The sequence below is a fragment of the Pimephales promelas genome, chromosome 4, assembly GCF_988280905.1.
Source record: "Pimephales promelas chromosome 4, fPimPro1.hap1.1, whole genome shotgun sequence".
Lineage (NCBI taxonomy): Eukaryota > Metazoa > Chordata > Actinopteri > Cypriniformes > Leuciscidae > Pimephales > Pimephales promelas.
In genome coordinates this window covers 17,638,273-17,656,577 of record NC_142772.1, presented here as the reverse complement: position 1 = coordinate 17,656,577, position 18,305 = coordinate 17,638,273, and the positions used below count along the sequence as shown (strand labels likewise).

Here is an 18,305-nt window from a genome sequence, read left to right as displayed (position 1 = left end):
AGAGATGATGGTTTATTGTCTGGCTTTGCAGGGAGAAGCTTGTAATGTACAGCACACATCAAAAAAGCAGACATGAAGCTTCTGTGTGTTGCTGATGGAAGTGATTCTTCTTTCTACTCAAACCATAGGCTGTATGTGTCTATTATTCATCTGCTTAGTGATGCTTGATATACGCCAAGCATTACTATTATTGAAAGTACTACTTAGAGTTAATTACATTTCAGGCTTCTGGAGATCAATCAAATGTAATGAAACATTTAATCATTTAATTAAATTTTAATTTAGTTTTGCACACATACATGTTCTTTTTTATCATATATATATATATATGAAGAGTTCAGATGCAAAAGCCTCTAAATGCCATTTTAAATTTTCGGTCCCACTTTATATTAAGTGGCTTTAAGTACTATGTACTTACATTGAACAATAAGTACATGGTATTATTGTGTTCCTGTTGTATTATAAAACACTTTTGCTGCTATTGAGGTGTGATACGGGTAAGGTTAGGGACAGGTGTGGTGGTATGGGTCGGTTTAAGGGTAGGTTAAGGTGTGAGGGGAGGGTCAACTGTGTAATTACAAATGTAGTTACATAAATTAATTATTGCTGTAATTACATGCTGGAATTTTGTAAATGTAAGTACAATGTAAAAACATGTATGCACACAATAAGTCCATTGTATCAAATTATTAATTTCAATGTAAGTACATAGTACTTAAAGCCACGTAATATAAAGTGGGACCAAATTTTCTTCTTTAATGATGATTTTTATCAAACTTGTATATTTAAGTTCAGTAATTTCACTTAAATAACAATTAATAGGTAATTATCATTGCCATTTAAGTGAAATCACTGAACTTAAATATACAAGCTTGATAAAAATTATCATTCTAGAAGAAAATTTCAAATGGCACTTAGAGGCTTTTGCATCTGAACTCTTCATATATACATATATATATATAATGTTTAGATGTTTTTTTTAAGTTTTAAACTAAACGAAAATGAGAAATGTTTTTATACATAGTCATTACGTTCCTGTGTATATTTAGTGAATGACGTTTGGGCTAATATTGTGTTTTGCGGTAGGTGCTATGCCATAAGGAACTTTTGCCACTGAAACTGCTTTAACGCAAGAGCGGGGCTCGACAGACTTAGTCAAACGGGTTGGCACGTATGGTTGGGTTGCGAAGAGATTGTGAGATTGTGGTTAGGTCTCAGCTGCAGGAGGGATATAGAGGTCTCTGAGTTGAGTGGGGGACGGAGGGGGGCGACTCTGGGAATGCCAGAGTCACTGTCGACCCTTTTGAGGTGTCGTAGGCTAGTCGATGAAACACTGAGGATGAAAGGTGCCCACTTGAAGACCCTAGAGATGTCCCCTACTCGGCTCAATCCAGACGGTTGTGGTGCTGGTCCACTGGGAAGATCATAGTTGCAGCCGTCGTGTGTGCTGACGCGGCAAGTACAAGGCAGCCGTTAACGCCGGACAGAAGGGGAGACCACCATATGGAAAAAAGTAAATGGATGGAGAAGCATAGTTTACTGCAAAGCAACGTCTTAGTTTGTGCTTATCTTGGCGAACGCCTACAAATCAGCATGAATCTACTCTTGTGTAATGGAAATCATATTATATATATAATTTATATACATAATTTCAAGTAATGAAAATTATGTTTTTAACCCTTAGACAGATAAAGTTTTCTTTATTTGAAAATAAACTGGGGGGAAAAACATTAGTCATGATTAGTCATTTTGATATTTTTCCAAATCTAAAATCGTACCAGATACCCCCTCTAGAAGACATACCACAGTTTAGGAATTTCCCTTTTAGACTTGATGAACAGACTTTTAGATCTGAGTCTTATCTTATAAAAAGGTCACTCAATAATACTAGACCATATTTAATAAAACTTTAATTCATTAGTCAATCAATCAGCATTGAATTCAAAGCATGTCGGGTCTGTGATCTTTCCTGACATGTTGCCACTGTATGTTCACTGTGTCATTTAGACTAATGCATGCTCTTTCCCTGGCCCCTGGACGCTGAGCAGTTCTCTCTGTACCAGCAGTTCATATCTGTCCATCTCTGTGCAAACACGTGTAGCCGAGTGTGTCAGATAGCACTGGCTTAATCTCGCAGGTGGCTTATAGAAAGCTCGCTTTCTCTCTGTGCTATAGAGACGCTTATCTGATTGTCTCATTCACTCTAGTCTTGTAGAGGAAACTGATAACATTAGTTTTAGGGACCAGCTTCCCATGCCCTGAAATCAGACAGACACTGTGCCTGTAGCCTTTACATTAGCATGGTTAGCATGGTTCTGACAAATAAAGCAAATAATATAAGCAAATGTTTACTTTAACATGCCAAGGACACAAGGAGAGCAGATGCTTGGCCTGATATCTGACACAGTCAGCAAGACCTTTAAACAGGTGCATCACCTTGGGCTCTGGTGCTTATATTAGCTCAGCTTAAACAATCTGCTCTACGGAAATGTTCAGCGATTTCTTGGATCAACATCATTTCCTACTGGTTTCAACTTTTCAATCAGATTTAAGGTTTTGTTTGGTATTTAAACACGTCAGTTTGTACTATGGACGTGAATTGTGTGAGGAGACTTGTTGAGGAGAGGTGCGATATTACCACCATTATATTTCTATAGGTCAATTCTAGGCATTTCTTTGATAATTAAAAGGATAGTTGAGAATTACGTATATGAGAATAACATGGCTTTCTATAAGACTAACATGAGATTTCTCATCATTTCCTCACCCTGATGTCATTCCCAACCTTTCTTCTGTTGAACATGACATTTTTTTGAAGAAGAAGAACAAGAAGAAAAAGATTGGGTACTGTTGTAGATTTTTTCCCTAAACCTAACTACGTACCTATAATACTAATACTCTAGCGCCTATAGACATTGACGTTTGCCAAGTTTACACTTCAGCGTGTCTCCAGTCAACTAAAGCATCCGTCTAATCCTATACTCCAGCGAGGCTTCAGACGACTACAGCAGAATCTTAGTTCAGGGATAGTTCACCCCAAAATGAAAATTCTGTCAGTAATGTTGTTCCAAACCCGTAAGACTTCTTTCATCTTCGGAACACAAATTAAGATATTTTTTATTACATTTGAGAGCAGGATTACTCCTCCATAGGCTTAAGGGATCGATACTTGCCGGCCCAGAAAAGTTAAAGACATCTTTAAAATAGTCCAATTGACTACAGTGGCTCAATCTTTAAGTTTATCAAGCGTCGAGAATACTTTTTGCACGCAAAAAACAAATGAAAATAACAATTTTATTCAACTATTCATTTCCTTCTCTGTTGGCCTCGAGATTTCACGTAGTGTAATTGCGCAACGCTTCTGTGTTGTAGATCAGCATGTGGGCTCACTAATTGGCTGACACTGGTCATGTGTGTGATGTGTGTGACGTACAACCTAGAAGCGTTGCGCTGTTACACTAGAGCCCCTTTCACACAGAGATTCCAGAAAATACACGGATAATGTGACCCAGCATTTGTCCCGGGATTGTTTGATTTCGGTTCATTCACACTGCAAGTGATTTGCCGGGATCTGTGAGTGCGTTCACACACAACCCGTAAAAATCCCGGGAAGACACAAGACGTCAGGATGAGACGTATAACGGACGCGCCGAAAACATGTACACGCGCATACCGTTCCACAAAGCTGGTGAACGATCTCAGCTTCAGTACGGATTAGGGCTGCACGTTTTCAAGTTTTTCATTAACCGAGGCCCTTATCGGTTAATACTCGCATAGTGTGCGCGCCGCAACCTCGAGATACAGAGTTAATTTTTAATACCTTTAATAACTGGTTGGACCTCATTTGAAACAAAATTAATGTATAGAAATAAAACGCAGTGGTAAGTTCAGAGCAGTAAAGTAGGCGCGTTTCCATCACCCTTCAAACTGAAATTGCCAATTGAAAATACGCACATTGGCAGTCCATTCCGCAAAAACTCTGTGTCCGCAAATAATAATAATAATCATCATTATTTTAACATAGGGTGCATATGTAGAAGACGCTTTTATCCAAAAAAGGAACAAAGCACACATAAACACAATATATTGACGCATATCCAGTGTGTGTGCTTAGTGTGGAGGCTGCGAGACGCCCATGTGAACACTTGCAGTTTCATTGCAGTTCTTTCAGTGGAAACAACTTAAAATACTCTTTCATTTCTGGTCATACAGAAAATAATAATACATTATTCGCAAATACATTTATTTGCGTAAACTCACAATAACAAGAAAACGTTGTGCTTTAACAAACAGGCGCGCTTCATGATCTCCGTGAACTGAAACAGCCACCACATTCGAATTTGTTCGTTTTAAATTTGACATTTAAAGCTTTAGTGTGAGTAGACTAAAGCTTTAAATGTCCAATTTAAAACGAAAAAATTCGAATCAAAAGCCAATATCTTCTGACGTTCTGGCAATTTCCCGGCAATTTCCTGGGATCAACTAGCTGTGTAAAAGGGGCTTAGGTGAAATCTCGAGGCCCACAGGTCCTCGCCGTGGCTGCCCGAAGTGATGTTTTCTGCCACGGCCACCCGAAGGGTCTTCACGGTCTCCCGAAGGATCTTCTCTGCCATTACCACCCGAAGGCTGGTTCCTTATGGCATAGCCCTGGCCCCCTGATCTGCCAGCTCTGCCCTGGATGCTTCCTGCCACGCCACAATAAGCCTTCAGCCCAACCATTGCTCCATGGCGTGAGATATTGCCTTCCGGCTGGGGGGAGTAATGTCACAGTCATCTTCTGCACCATCCTGTCTTCATCTTCACTACACTTCCCAGAATCCCTCTTGTCTGAATCCCACACCTGAACTCACTTCCTCATTACACACCTGTTTATCATCATCATCTTTGTCACCTCTCCTCACCTCATTAGTGTTCATTTGTATCTGTATTTAATGCTGCGTTCAAGGCACCCTGTAACCCGTGTTTTTCCAACCTTATACGCGTGAAAGTGCACTGTAACGGCAGTCAAACCTGTGACTTCCCCCCCGTGAACTTGTACTAGATCGGTGTACTCCCAGCTGTGAGCTCTGACATCACATAGCCCGCAAAAACATAAAAAACAACAATGGCAGCCCCTACGGACGCAGTGTTTTTGCAGGCAGTTTACGGTGAGAATACACTTTAGGACAATATAACAGCTTATCTTGCCCTATGCGCCATTTGTCCTCCTCAGTTTCCCACGAATAAACAAGGAGTAAGCACCTTTGGCTTATGCGCATAAGCCCTGTAAGGTCCGCCATGCTGGTTTGTTTACATCTAGCTACCACCCCAGATAGCAAACTGACATTGAATCAACGTGGAAATATGACATCGAAACAACGTTGATCTGACATAGTTTTGCTCATCGAATTAACGTTGAACCAACGTCAGACGCGTCATTCTTTCAAAACTAACGGAAAATCAACTTGAAATCAACGTGTTGTTTCAACGTTATGAAAGCAAACCAATTTTCGATTTTCATTTAGCTTTGAAGAATGCCGCGTCTGACGTTGGTTCAACGTTAATTCGATGAGCAAAATCAACGTTGTTTCAATGTCATGAGAGACGTCGTTTCCACGTTGATTCAATGTCAGTTTGCTGTCTGGGACAATTCCTTGCGCTCAGGTAGTTTCGCGTGACTGGCCTGGAAGTCGTGAGTCGTGGTATGAAATCGTGATTTACGTGCTCAAAAACCTGCCTGGAATACAGCACTAGTTTCCCTCAGTTCAGTCAGTCCTTGGATCTTAAGAATGTTACTTTTGTGTGTGTACCCTCTGCCCGCCTGCCTGCCTGTACCTGTTTGTTGTTTTGTTATTAGTAAAGTTTGTATTGGAGCCTTTTGACTTGACCTTTTGAGTCTTCTTAAACCCACATCACACCGTGACAATACTACTAACATTTAAATTGATCATTTGATACAATTCACTTATGTAGAGAACATACATGTTTTTAGATTGTTCTCATATTATTATAATTACCTGTATGGAATTACATCCTTAATTAATTTCTCTTATTACTTGATTACCCTTCCCTTACACTTAACCCACCCTGGCTTAAACCTACCCATACCACTAAACCTTACTTGTATTCCACCTCAGTAGCAGCAAAAAAGTTTTTTTGCAGTACAACATTATGTAAGTACATAATAGTTAAAGACACCTAATATAAAGTATGAGATTTACTCAATATGAAAATATTTCTCTTTGTAAACCTAATGCTTTTTTTCACATCCAGAAGTTTTTAATGCCAGTCAACTCATGTCAGTTGTTTATGAGTTTATGTCATGCTTACAATCATTTTTTTTTTTTTTGTACTTAAGTAAGCGCCTCAAGTCACCATCTCTGCCAGCAAAAGTTGGAAATCACCATGGGAACTTGCTGACCATAGTTATTCTCATATGAAATTTCCCAGTGATACTAAATCAGATGAAAGCAGTAAGATTTATACCATGTGTCCAGTTGGTATAAAAAGACCAGAACACTTTTTACGCTGACCACTTGTACAGTATCTGTATGTCAGTTTGAGATAAAAGGTTGTTTAAAATGAAATCTCTTTGGAAATCAGATTGAAATATTACAGGCATCATCTCAAAAGAAAACCCAGAGGGGGGAATAGGGATCATGAATATTTCTGATATCTCAGTGGCTGTCGGGTTTTTTTTTTTTTTTTTTTTTTTGTACCACTAGACAAAAAATGCTAATGCATGTGAGATCAGTGGATCATTTTTTATATTCTTCTCTGAACAGGATGAAAATTGTTGTAAAATATGTACCCTGTTTATCATGTTTTTAATTTCAAAACAAGTCATCACAGTGTTGTAATTTGTCATGAAATAATTTGTGAATATTTTGTCTAAACTGGGATTAAACATGTAAAGGAAATCCCCGACATTCAGTTTCAAAATATTTATCCTCTCTTTGTTCAAAGTTTTCATTAAAAGTGACAGCTGGAGAGGAATCATATATAGATTAGTCATTGTGCTTACCATTATTCACCCAACTGCTTATTTTGCATTATACACTATGATTAACTGTTTGAACAACTGCATATTTTCTGTAGTGCTGATTACTTGAAATAGCCGGATGTGTGAAACTGTAGTGGGCTCAAAACATGGATCATTCTTTAGTCCAAACTGCTATGTGACCAATTTGGCAGCGCGATTAAATCTCAGCGGGCTGGATAGTCTTGAGTTTTGTCTGCAGCATGTATGTGTATGTGTGCATGAATATATGAATGTATGAGAGTGTTTATGTTTGTGAGTGTGAGAAATGAAGAGAGTGAGTGAGTGAGCATGTAATGCGTATTATGTTGACTAAATGTCCTTCCTGGACCTGATGGCCACACACACTGCGTGATACAAACCCGTGTTTGTGTAGATCTGCAAAGATCAGACCAGTGTTAAAGAAAAGTAGGATGAAACAGAGAGGAGAAATAAGGTGCGCAGGAAGTGTCAGACTAAACACATTAGCGAAGGTTTGATTTAAACACTCTGTGCTGATTGAATGTAGGAAGCCACGAAACCACTCTCTTCCTCTATATTCAAATAACTCTGCAGCACTGCTGAGCTAGAGCGAATTGAAAACAGACTCATCTGTGTTGTTTATGACTGATTCACCCCTCTTTTAGCTGAAGTGTCTTGTTTTGTACCCGTTTAAGTGGTTCTCTTCGTAATAATGTTGGGAGTCATCGAGTGCTAATCTCATCAAATAATTCTGAGGTAATGATTACTCTACTCATGCTTTTTTAATATTAATGGTACTAAGGCAAGCATCATTATTAATAGGTCTCGGATTTAAATGAATGCATAAGCCTTAGTATTACACTGACAGAACTCAGAGCAAATGATAAAACCGGTGGATAAATTGAAGAAGAATATCATAGAGAAAATGACTTTTTTGACTTAAGCCAACAGAGACTTAAAGGCCAATTTATACTTCTGCGTAGGGTGCGCGCAGTAGGTACGGCGTAGCATACGCACAGACGCGTCCCGTACCGCGTACCCTTCCGCGTTGCCTGACGCGCACCTCTTCAAAAATGTAACTACACGTCGCGACGACGCGGACCGCAAGATCGGTGATTGTTCGGCTTGGTAGCATCGTATTTCCTCATACGCATTTCCGCACGTACCTTTTCACGCATTTCCACACGTACCATCTCCTCCGACGTCTTCTCTCATTTCTGCCTTTCAGTTTTAGTAATTTCACTAAAATGAACTGTTTTTCCACTAGTCAGGGAGCCAAAGTCTCAAAAATGGGTTGAACCTGACATGGTCTGCCATACTTTTTATTTGTATTTTTTCTGTTAACTTTGACCCTAAGAACAAATAATTGGAGGGTCTGCTCTGCCGGAAATATCGCGAAAAAAAATTGTGGCCATTTTAGTGTACGCACCCTTTATTTTTTATCAGAAAAATGTGAAAAATGATTTTTTTCATCAAATCCTCAGTGGGTTGTGTATGTTCTCAATAAATGCATTCCAGATACACAGAACACATGTGCGGACAACATCCACTGAAAAAATCATTCTTAAAACACATTTCTACATGATTTCGCATCAATTTAATGCAAAAAAACAGGCGTTTTTTCACTTTTTTCCACTATTTTCAGGTTTACTTCATTGGCAATCAACTATTCCCTTAAGTTATGACATCAGGCAATATGCTATTCTTTTCACCAAACACTATACTCATTCCACAGAAAAAATGAAAAAAATCCAAACAAAATCAATGGATCTGTGATGATTTCACTACTAGGTGGCGATCAACAGGCTCAGAATTTCAATAGAATTTTAGAGTACTCTCAAAATTCTCAAAAACATGCTGGATATTTAGCATCATGGCTCACTTACAAACACACACACACACACACACACACACACATGTGATCTTAGTAATTTTTATGAGTTTGGAACAACCAACCAACGGTTACCAACGGACTTCGAAGCTGCTCATCATTGTCTGTGGTAAGTGATAGTGACTAATATACCGGTAGGTCTGCCCCAGAGTTTTGGGGAAAGAATGGTAATATGGATATTGTAATGGTAATTAACTAAAGGGACCACACCAGTCTTCAAACAATAATATTTCTGATGATTCCTCATCCCAAACATATCCCTGTAGCAGCAGCATTCATTCTCTACTAGTTTACTTAGCTAGCGTTAGTCGTTTTAGCTAATTTCGGTGGTTTCTTTAAACGGCATTACTCCTCACAGGTATGGGGTAGAGAGTAGAGACTTACTTTTTTTAAATGCTCAGAATATTATGCTCTAAGAGAGGTATGTGTCCTATATGTTCAATAAGCTTCGACCGGAAGTTGAGAAATTGCCAATTTCAACTGGACTTAAAGAAATAGAAATGAGAATAAATGCTGCTACAGGGATACGTTTGGAGCGAGGAATCATTGGAAATAAACTTGTATGAAGCCTGGTGTGGTCCTTGAAGTGTTTTTCATGTCAGACAGATAGTAGGCTAGTAAGCTGCTGAAAAATCCAGCTAAAACCAGCCTAGGCTGGTTGGCTGGTCTTAGCTGGTTTAAGCTGGAAGTAGGTGGTTTTAGTTGGTCACCCAGCCTGGCTTAGCTGGTCAAGCTGGTCTCCCAGCCTGACTTAGCTGGTTAAGCTGGTCTCCCAGCCTGGCTACCAACTTGACCAGCTAAGACCAGCCTGACCAGCTGAAAAAGTGTTCAAAACCCCTCTAAAACCAGCCTGATAAACCAACTAACCAGGCTGGGAGACCAGCCAAAACCAGCCAACCAGCCTTGGCTGGTTTTAGCTGGATTTTTCAGCAGGGAGGGTAGCTAAAGGCTACACTAAATGTTAGCTGCCATTAGCAATTAGCTACATGGCAAGTTGTATATTCAGGTTTAGAAAGTTTAGCTAGCTAGCTTGTGGCATGAATGGCCACACAGACACAAAAAAAAATATATATAGCTATATTGGATATCAGACTACACAATACTGAACAATACAAATGTTCAGTAAAATGTAAACATACTATATATTATGCATAGTTTGTTTTTGTATATAGTAATGTACAGTATATAGAGTGAGTGATTTGTCAAAAGCTAGTTACCTAGTAGTGTCAAACATCTAGATTTCTTTCACCCGAATGCACAATATTTTCCATTGGCAGATTTGGTTCTGATCTTATTGGGTTTGCTGTGAAGGAAAAGGTAACGAGAAGAGAAGGCAGCAGATGATTGGAAAGGACTGTAAAGAGGAGTGGAGGATTGAACAGAAGGGAAGAGTAGAATGAGGAGAGTAGAGTGAAGAGGACATGGGTGGACTGAACAAGAGAGAAGAATAGTAGATGAAAAAAGAGGAGTGAATTGATCATTTACATTTATTAATTTAGCTGATGCTTTTATCCAAAGCGACTTACAATTGTTATATATGTCAGAGGTCACACACACCTCTGGAGCAACTAAGGGTTAAGTGTCTTGCTCAGGGACACATTGGTGTCTCACAGTGGATTCGAACCCGGTTCGCTCACACCAAAGGCATGTGTCTTATCGAATCCTCATCTTCATAGGACTGAAGCTCCCCCTACGATGCTGCTATCGACATCTGATCATCAAGCAGAGCCCCAAAGGACATGGCTGGTTGTTGCAGCGCTTGTAAGGTGTGAGGGACCCAAGGAGATTGCCTCAGCGGGGAAGTCCTCACGTTAATCCTCAGATCACCCTCAGATCACCCTGACCATGCACAGTAGTAGGTTTATTTTGAGGTCCAAAATAAAAGCTAGATCGGGGCATAGGCGAGGGGACTGCACCTCCCTTGAGGTAAGCAAGTCTCAATCTCAGCACAGTCATAGTCATATTCCCGCAATGAAAACATGAACTATTGACAAAAGTTGCCTCAGCGTGCTGAATGCCCAACACGAAAAGGAACTATTGTCACCATCTGCTGGCGCCAGGGAATGACCGCATCCATAAACGCACGAGCGGAAAGACATCCTGAAAAGAACGCAGGGTCACGCTTGTGTTGCTCTTTTAGTGAAAACAAAAAAAATAGAAATAGAAATTCAGTGCCTTTCAGTGCCAAAGTACCCAAGGATAGCCACGGTGTAATCGGGGTACACTATCAAAGAGGAACGTCCACCAAGACCGACACACACACACAAGCAATGCTGTGAAAACAGCAGTTGTGAGCTGTAAAATCCTTGAGGCCACCACTGATCGCACAGTCACACCAGCACTGAATACAGAGTCTTGCTTTTCTGGAATCTTAAACATTGCAGCAGTCTGCAGAACTCAGTCAGACGAAAGCTCGGCTCCTAAGTGAAAGACAATGGCCGTTTCTCAATATGCGTACTTGTCTGTACTTGTGTTCTTGTGAAACGTCATCAGTCGCTGCTGAAGTACTGTTCCAATTCAAAGTTCGCATCTAGCCAAGTCCACTTCAAATCCCCGGATGTGTTCTTGATCCGCCCCGTTTACCGAGGATGCATAGAGAGGTGACTTGTGTGGACTTGAGTTAGCTAGGTAACCCAGAATGCACCTCGCACCAACCAGCAAGCGTAAATGGGAGAGAATGTGGTTGTTTAAATCTCAAATCTGTAGTTTATTTATAAAGATAGCGCCTATCTGAAAAATGCATCTGACGTTTTCGGAGTTCTGACATCCAAGCCTTCAGCGGACACTGTTCAATTTGCAGAAGAACCGGACTTGGGTCCTCGCATCCTCGGGAGTTCGTTCTCCGGAGTCGAACTTGCAAGTCTGAACTACCAAGGACGCAAGTCCGAAGTCTGCGTACTTGGTATTGAGAAACGGCTAATGTGTGCGTGCGCCCGCTTCCTGTTTACACCCACGTTGATGTTACGCCGCACGTGATCGACTGAAAGGGAACTAAATTTTTATTAGTAGGTACTAAATCAAAACTGCGGAATTGTGGAAGTTTTACACTTACTATCGCCAACTCTGTTATCTTTCTTTCTTCTCAGGTTAAGAGTCTGAGTGTCATCCTGTATTCATTAACTTCGATGGTTCAGAATTCAGCAGCTCGGATCATTTCACAAACACTGTTGAATGAGCATATTACTCCAGTTTTAGGGAACCTTCATTGGTTTCCAATCAGATATCGTATTCAATTCAAAATTTTACTTTTTGTAAGGTGTCCTTGAGTGTCTTGAAAGATGCCCACAAATAAAATGAATTATTATTATTACTACTAGCTAACTAGCTTTTGACAAATCACTCACTCTATATACTGTACAAACAAAAACAAACTATGCATAATATATAGTATTTTTACATTTTACAGAACATTTGTATTGTTCAGTATTGTGTACAGTCTGATATCCAATATAGCCATATATTGTTTTTTTTTGTGTGTGTGTCTGTGTGGCCATTCATGCCACAAGCTAACTAGCTAAACCTGAATGTAACAACTAGCCATGTAGCTAATTGCTAATGACAGCTAACGTTTAGTGAAGCCTTTAGTTACCCTTACTAGCCTACTATCTGTCTGACATGAAAAACACTTCAAGGACCACACCAGGCTTCATACAAGTTTATTTCCAATGATTCCTCGCTCCAAACGTATCCCTGTAGCAGCATTTATTCTCATATCTATTTCTTTACCTAACAAGTCCAGTTGAAATTGGCAATTTCTCAACTTCCGGTCGAAGCTTATTGAACATATAGGACACATACCTCTCTTAGAGCATAATATTCTGAGCATTTAAAAAAAGTAAGTCTCTACTCTCTACCCCATACCTGTGAGGAGTAATGCCGTTTAAAGAAACCACCGAAATTAGCTAAAACGGCTAACGCTAGCTAAGTAAACTAGTAGAGAATGAATGCTGCTGCTACAGGGATACGTTTGGGATGAGGAATCATCAGAAATATTATTGTTTGAAGACTGGTGTGGTCCTTTTAGTTAATTACCATTACAATATCCATATTACCATTCTTTCCCCAAAACTCTGGGGCAGACCTACCGGTATATTAGTCACTATCACTTACCACAGACAATGATGAGCAGCTTCGAAGTCCGTTGGTAACCGTTGGTAACCGTTGGTTGGTTGTTCCAAACTCATAAAAATTACTAAGATCACATGTGTGTGTGTGTGTGTGTGTGTTTGTAAGTGAGCCATGATGCTAAATATCCAGCATGTTTTTGAGAATTTTGAGAGTACTCTAAAATTCTATTGAAATTCTGAGCCTGTTGATCGCCACCTAGTAGTGAAATCATCACAGATCCATTGATTTTGTTTGGATTTTTTTCATTTTTTCTGTGGAATGAGTATAGTGTTTGGTGAAAAGAATGGCATATTGCCTGATGTCATAACTTAAGAGAATAGTTGATTGCCAATGAAGTAAACCTGAAAATAGTGGAAAAAAAGTGAAAAAACGTCTGTTTTTTTGCATTAAATTGATGCGAAATCATGTAGAAATGTGTTTTAAGAATGATTTTTTCAGTGGATGTTGTCCGCACATGTGTTCTGTGTATCTGGAATGCATTTATTGAGAACATACACAACCCACTGAGGATTTGATGAAAAAAATCATTTTTCACATTTTTCTGATAAAAAATAAAGGGTGTGTACACTAAAATGGCCACAATTTTTTTTCGCGATATTTCCGGCAGAGCAGACCCTCCAATTATTTGTTCTTAGAGTCAAAGTTAACAGAAAAAATACAAATAAAAAGTATGGCAGACCATGTCAGGTTCAACCCATTTTATAGAGCTTTTGAGACTTTGGCTCCCCGACTACACCCCAATAAGCTCCAACTCCAACATGATCCACTCTCTTTCAGTCGCTATTGCTTGTAGTAACCTAGCCGCGAGGAATCTAAACACAGTGGAACATTAAAACCCTCCGCCGCCTCCTAGCGTTTCGGAGCAGTACTGCAGAGCAACCAATACCTGAACGCAGAAGTATAAATGCTCACAACGGCGTCGCCTACGTGCGAAGCCAACGCCGTACACTACGGCGTACCCTCGACGCAGAAGTATAAATTGGCCTTAAGTAACCATTTATAGAATAACCATCCATAACACCATACCACATAGCAACACATTTAAAATGCATAGCAAAAATGCCAAAACAACAACACTGTAGTATGGCATTGTGACGGTGAGATTTCTATGAAAAACGCCACAAAGAAAATATTTTAAATGTTATCACTCTTACTCGTTGTTGCAGCATATGTGCAAAATAAAATACTGAACTAAAATAATAGTAGAGGTATTATGCAATATATGAATTATTATCCATACTTATTTATTTAAATGTATTTAATAATCAGTTAATAGCATTAAATGTATTCAAAGTGCTTTACTTAAAACTGACTGCAAATAATAATAAAAGGTCCATGAGAAATAAAAGAGTAATCATAGATTTAATTTATTAACAAGAGCAAAGAAAATAAAATAAAAATACAATTAAAGCGTTCAGTCAGGTAAAATATGTGTTTTTATTCTGGATTAAAATAAAATAAAAATAATTACAAAGTAATAAATAAATAAAAAAAAGTGCATTAGAATGTTCTATAAAGATTTCCACTCTTCCTTTCCTTGGATCAAACTCCGTAGCATTGCGAGTTATGATCTTGTCATGCGGTTCAGCAGTGTGTTGTGTTGTGATGAAGTCAACCCTCTGCTCTGCCTTCCCATCATCCCTCATCCTCTGACTAATCAGGCCTCTGCTTTGCTTCTCGCTGCCTCATTAGCGAACTGTAACGATGTTTTGCTCAAATACATTTTGCTTAGGCTGGCGGTATATCCTTATCCCCTCGTCTGTTTATCTCCCACCCTTGATTTACATTTCAGTGAGTAGGTGTTTGTGGCGATTGAGTAAACACTTTGTGTGGCAGTGTTTATATAGCAGTCGAGTCAAGATTGTTGTGTTTACGCGGTAAGGCCAAATCATATTCTTAATTGACACAGAGACTCTACTGGTTGTCTACATTAAAACAAAACTGTGCCAATTTTCACAGTGTTGAGATATTAATGACATTATTTTTGTATTCCAGCTTTGAAACTGAACATAAACTTGTACAGTATGTGAAGCAGGAGACGTATGTGAGCTTGACTGTAGACTGTAACACGTGTTTTTTAGAAGTTGTAACTGGAGTATGTTTTACATGTTTTCATCTTTACATGTTTTTATCTTTACATGTTTTACATGTTTTCATCTTTACATGTTTTACATGTTTTCATCTTTTACATGTTTTCATTCAATGTGATACTTGCCATTTCTTTGTAGCTATTTGTGAAATTCACTCACAATTTCTGAGTTGTTTCAAAGTAAATCCTACACCACATATTTTTCAGAGTAGGCCAGTTTTATGCTTAGTTATGCTGTAGTTCTCAGAGGAAGGTTTGAGCTGCAAATCTTGCTGTCAGCATGTGGTCATCTTTGGGAGAAAAACACAATTTTATGAAGCTCAGAATAGCTCTGATTCTCATTCAAATTAGTTTTGTGGTGTATAAATGAAAGTGTGTGTTTGAGAGAGAGAGGGGGCGAAAAGTTACTTTGAGGCTTCTAATGATCTTCCTACACACCTTGTTTATGATCTGAAATGTCAGTTCAGTGCTCTGGGAATGTTTGTATAGGTGTGTATTGATGTTTATAGTCTGTGTGAATGTACATGGTGCCTATATGTACCTGTGCCCAAAAGTTGTGCAATATGGTGGCAGGGGAGAAGGTGTGTGCATGTATGTGGTGTGTCAGAGACACATATCGCCGACCGTCATTTGTTGCCGACTCATAATCTGTCATGCAGATAGGACGAGAAACCGGATCACAACCAATTTAAACTGTCCAGCGAGGGCTTTCAGACAGATTTTTTAAAAGAAAACATGAGTGTGCATGAGCTTTCCGCTTTAAGATACGTTTTGGAGAAATGCTGGTGACAGTGAACAGGGCTGGTTTGGGTTGGCGGAAAGAATCCCTGGCGTAAATCCAACCTGACAAATTTTAAACTTTCATAGCTCCTCATAATCTTCAGTGGTTTGGTTTCACATTGGTATTTGCAGTAGTTCACCCCAAAATGAAAATTCATCTTTTAAATGTAAATAGCATGAAAACAACTGCCCACTGATAACAGCACACATGTTTTCTACTATGGTATAACAAAATATAAAAGTATCACACTATACCTATGGGTGTACTGTCATACCACCAGCAAATACTCATAAGCATAAAATGCATATTCTATAAACTTAAACACACTGTATTGTTTTACCATCTAAAAAGTATACATGATGTGGTAACATCTAAATGGACTGCTTCAAGTTAAAGAATTTTTTTTTTTTAACTAACTTGACAATATTGGGATAAACCAATGAAAGTCATTTTTCAAGTAGAAATATCTCTTAAAGTAACTGTTGATGTCACAAATGTTTAGGTTTTGTTCATGTTTTCATGTCTTTTATTTTTGAAGTTCATGTTAACTGGGTCACCTGTTTATGTCATGTGATTCCTTTTCATGTTTCATGTTATGATTTGTTCCTTAAGATGTGTCTTGTTTTCATTGGTTACTTTGTTTCATGGGTCTTGTTCTCATTGGTTCTTGTTTCATTAGTTATGTATGTTCATGTTTGCCATGTTACTTTGTCATGTATTGAAGAATAGTATGCTGTTCTATGGTCCACATGTTCCATGTCATTGTTCATTGTTAAGTTGTTAATCATGTCAGGGTTGAGTTTCTTTTGTTTCACTGCTTTTTGGTCTTCACTATTGTGAATAAACGGTTCTCCTCACCATCAGTAGTCGCTCAGTAGCTTCCATTTCAGTGGAAATATGTTACTTGTCACTGGACTTAAGACACGTAATATAAAAGAACTTTGCTGGTTTTAATAGAATAAAATTACTCTGTTCATGCTTTTCAGTACGGAAATAAAAATGATATTACAAACTTGCTTTTACCAGAGAAACACACTGAATGACTAATGGCCTTCGAAATGTTTCACAATAGTCAGAGTGAGAAAATAAGCTGAAGCTGAAGCTGATGTTTCAATACAATATTTGCTATGACACTTGAACTGTTACCTTTTCCTGAGATGTGTTGCTGCATGTATAGGAAGATTGATATTGTTTTCATTTCAGTCAAGGTCTGAAGCTGTGGGGGGAAAACTAGGATGAGTAATTAAGCCCTCTGTGTTTTCTCAACATGTGTTTACTCTCTCTGTAAAGAGAAGGCAAGTTGTGGCTGAAGTCCACTGTGTTATCAGAGTAGACATTGTCAACAGGTCAACTGACAGTATGGTAAAGATGTAGAATACAGTAGGCCTATGTATAGAAGAGCAAACACAAACACACACACATTTTCATGTTTTATGGGAACTTTCCATAGACATAATGATTTTTATAATGTACAAACTGTATATTCAATCCCAACACAACCATCGCAGAAAACCTTCTGCATTTTCGTATTTTTAAAAAGCAAAAAAAAAAGCTGTTTTCCTCATGGGGACCAAAAAATGTCCCCACAAGGACAAGGATTTCTGATATTGCAATCATTGTATCCCCATAACGTAAGGTTTAGGACCACACACACACACAAATGTCAAACACAGTGTGCATGTACACATTGTCTGTGCAAGTACCCACATATAAACAATACTTCTTGAAGAATACATAATAATATAAATTAGTGTTTGGGGTTAGTAAAAAAAAAACATTAATATTGTAAAATATTATTACTTTAATAACTGTGTTTTGTTTGAATATATTTTAAAATCTAAGTTATTCCTGTGATGGCAAAGCTGAATTTTCAGTACAATTACTCAAGACTTCATAATCCTTCATGATATGCTGATTTTATGCCCAAGAATCATTTCTTATTATTATCAATGTTGAAAATGGTTGTTTTGCTCAATAGCTTTGAGGGAGCCATGAAAAAATTCAGGATTGCATGATGAATAGAAAGTTCCCGGGTGGGTCTCTAAAGTTTGTAGTGTGTGTGTGTGTGTGTCTCACTACTCACTGCTCCCGTGTGTGCACTTACTTGGATGGGTTGAAACTTGGCCTTCACGTCATGTCACTTAGGCCACGTTTACACAAAGCCGGGTATTTAGCAAAACGAATATTTTCCCCCTCTCCGTTTTCAGAAATAACACCGTTCACACACGTCCGCATAAATACGCCATCGAGCACCATCATAACTATGCCAAACCTACTGGTGGCAGTGTAGGGGTTAAGAATAAAGCCATGCAAGCCAATCAGAATCCTCAGAATTGACAAGAGAGAACCTAAAACGCCGTTTCTCCCAATAGGGGATTATCACTCTTCCGGGTTTCATGGGCGGGATTTGTCAACTTTTTGCATGTCCACTTCCGTC

General features: G+C 38.8%; 1 protein-coding gene across 2 annotated transcripts in view; it reads left to right on the top strand.

Moving 5' to 3' along the window:
- rxrab (retinoid x receptor, alpha b) overlaps positions 1–18,305 on the top strand; it is a 96,456-nt gene that overhangs the window by 31,721 nt on the left and 46,430 nt on the right. The gene's annotated exons all lie outside the window — the stretch shown is intronic.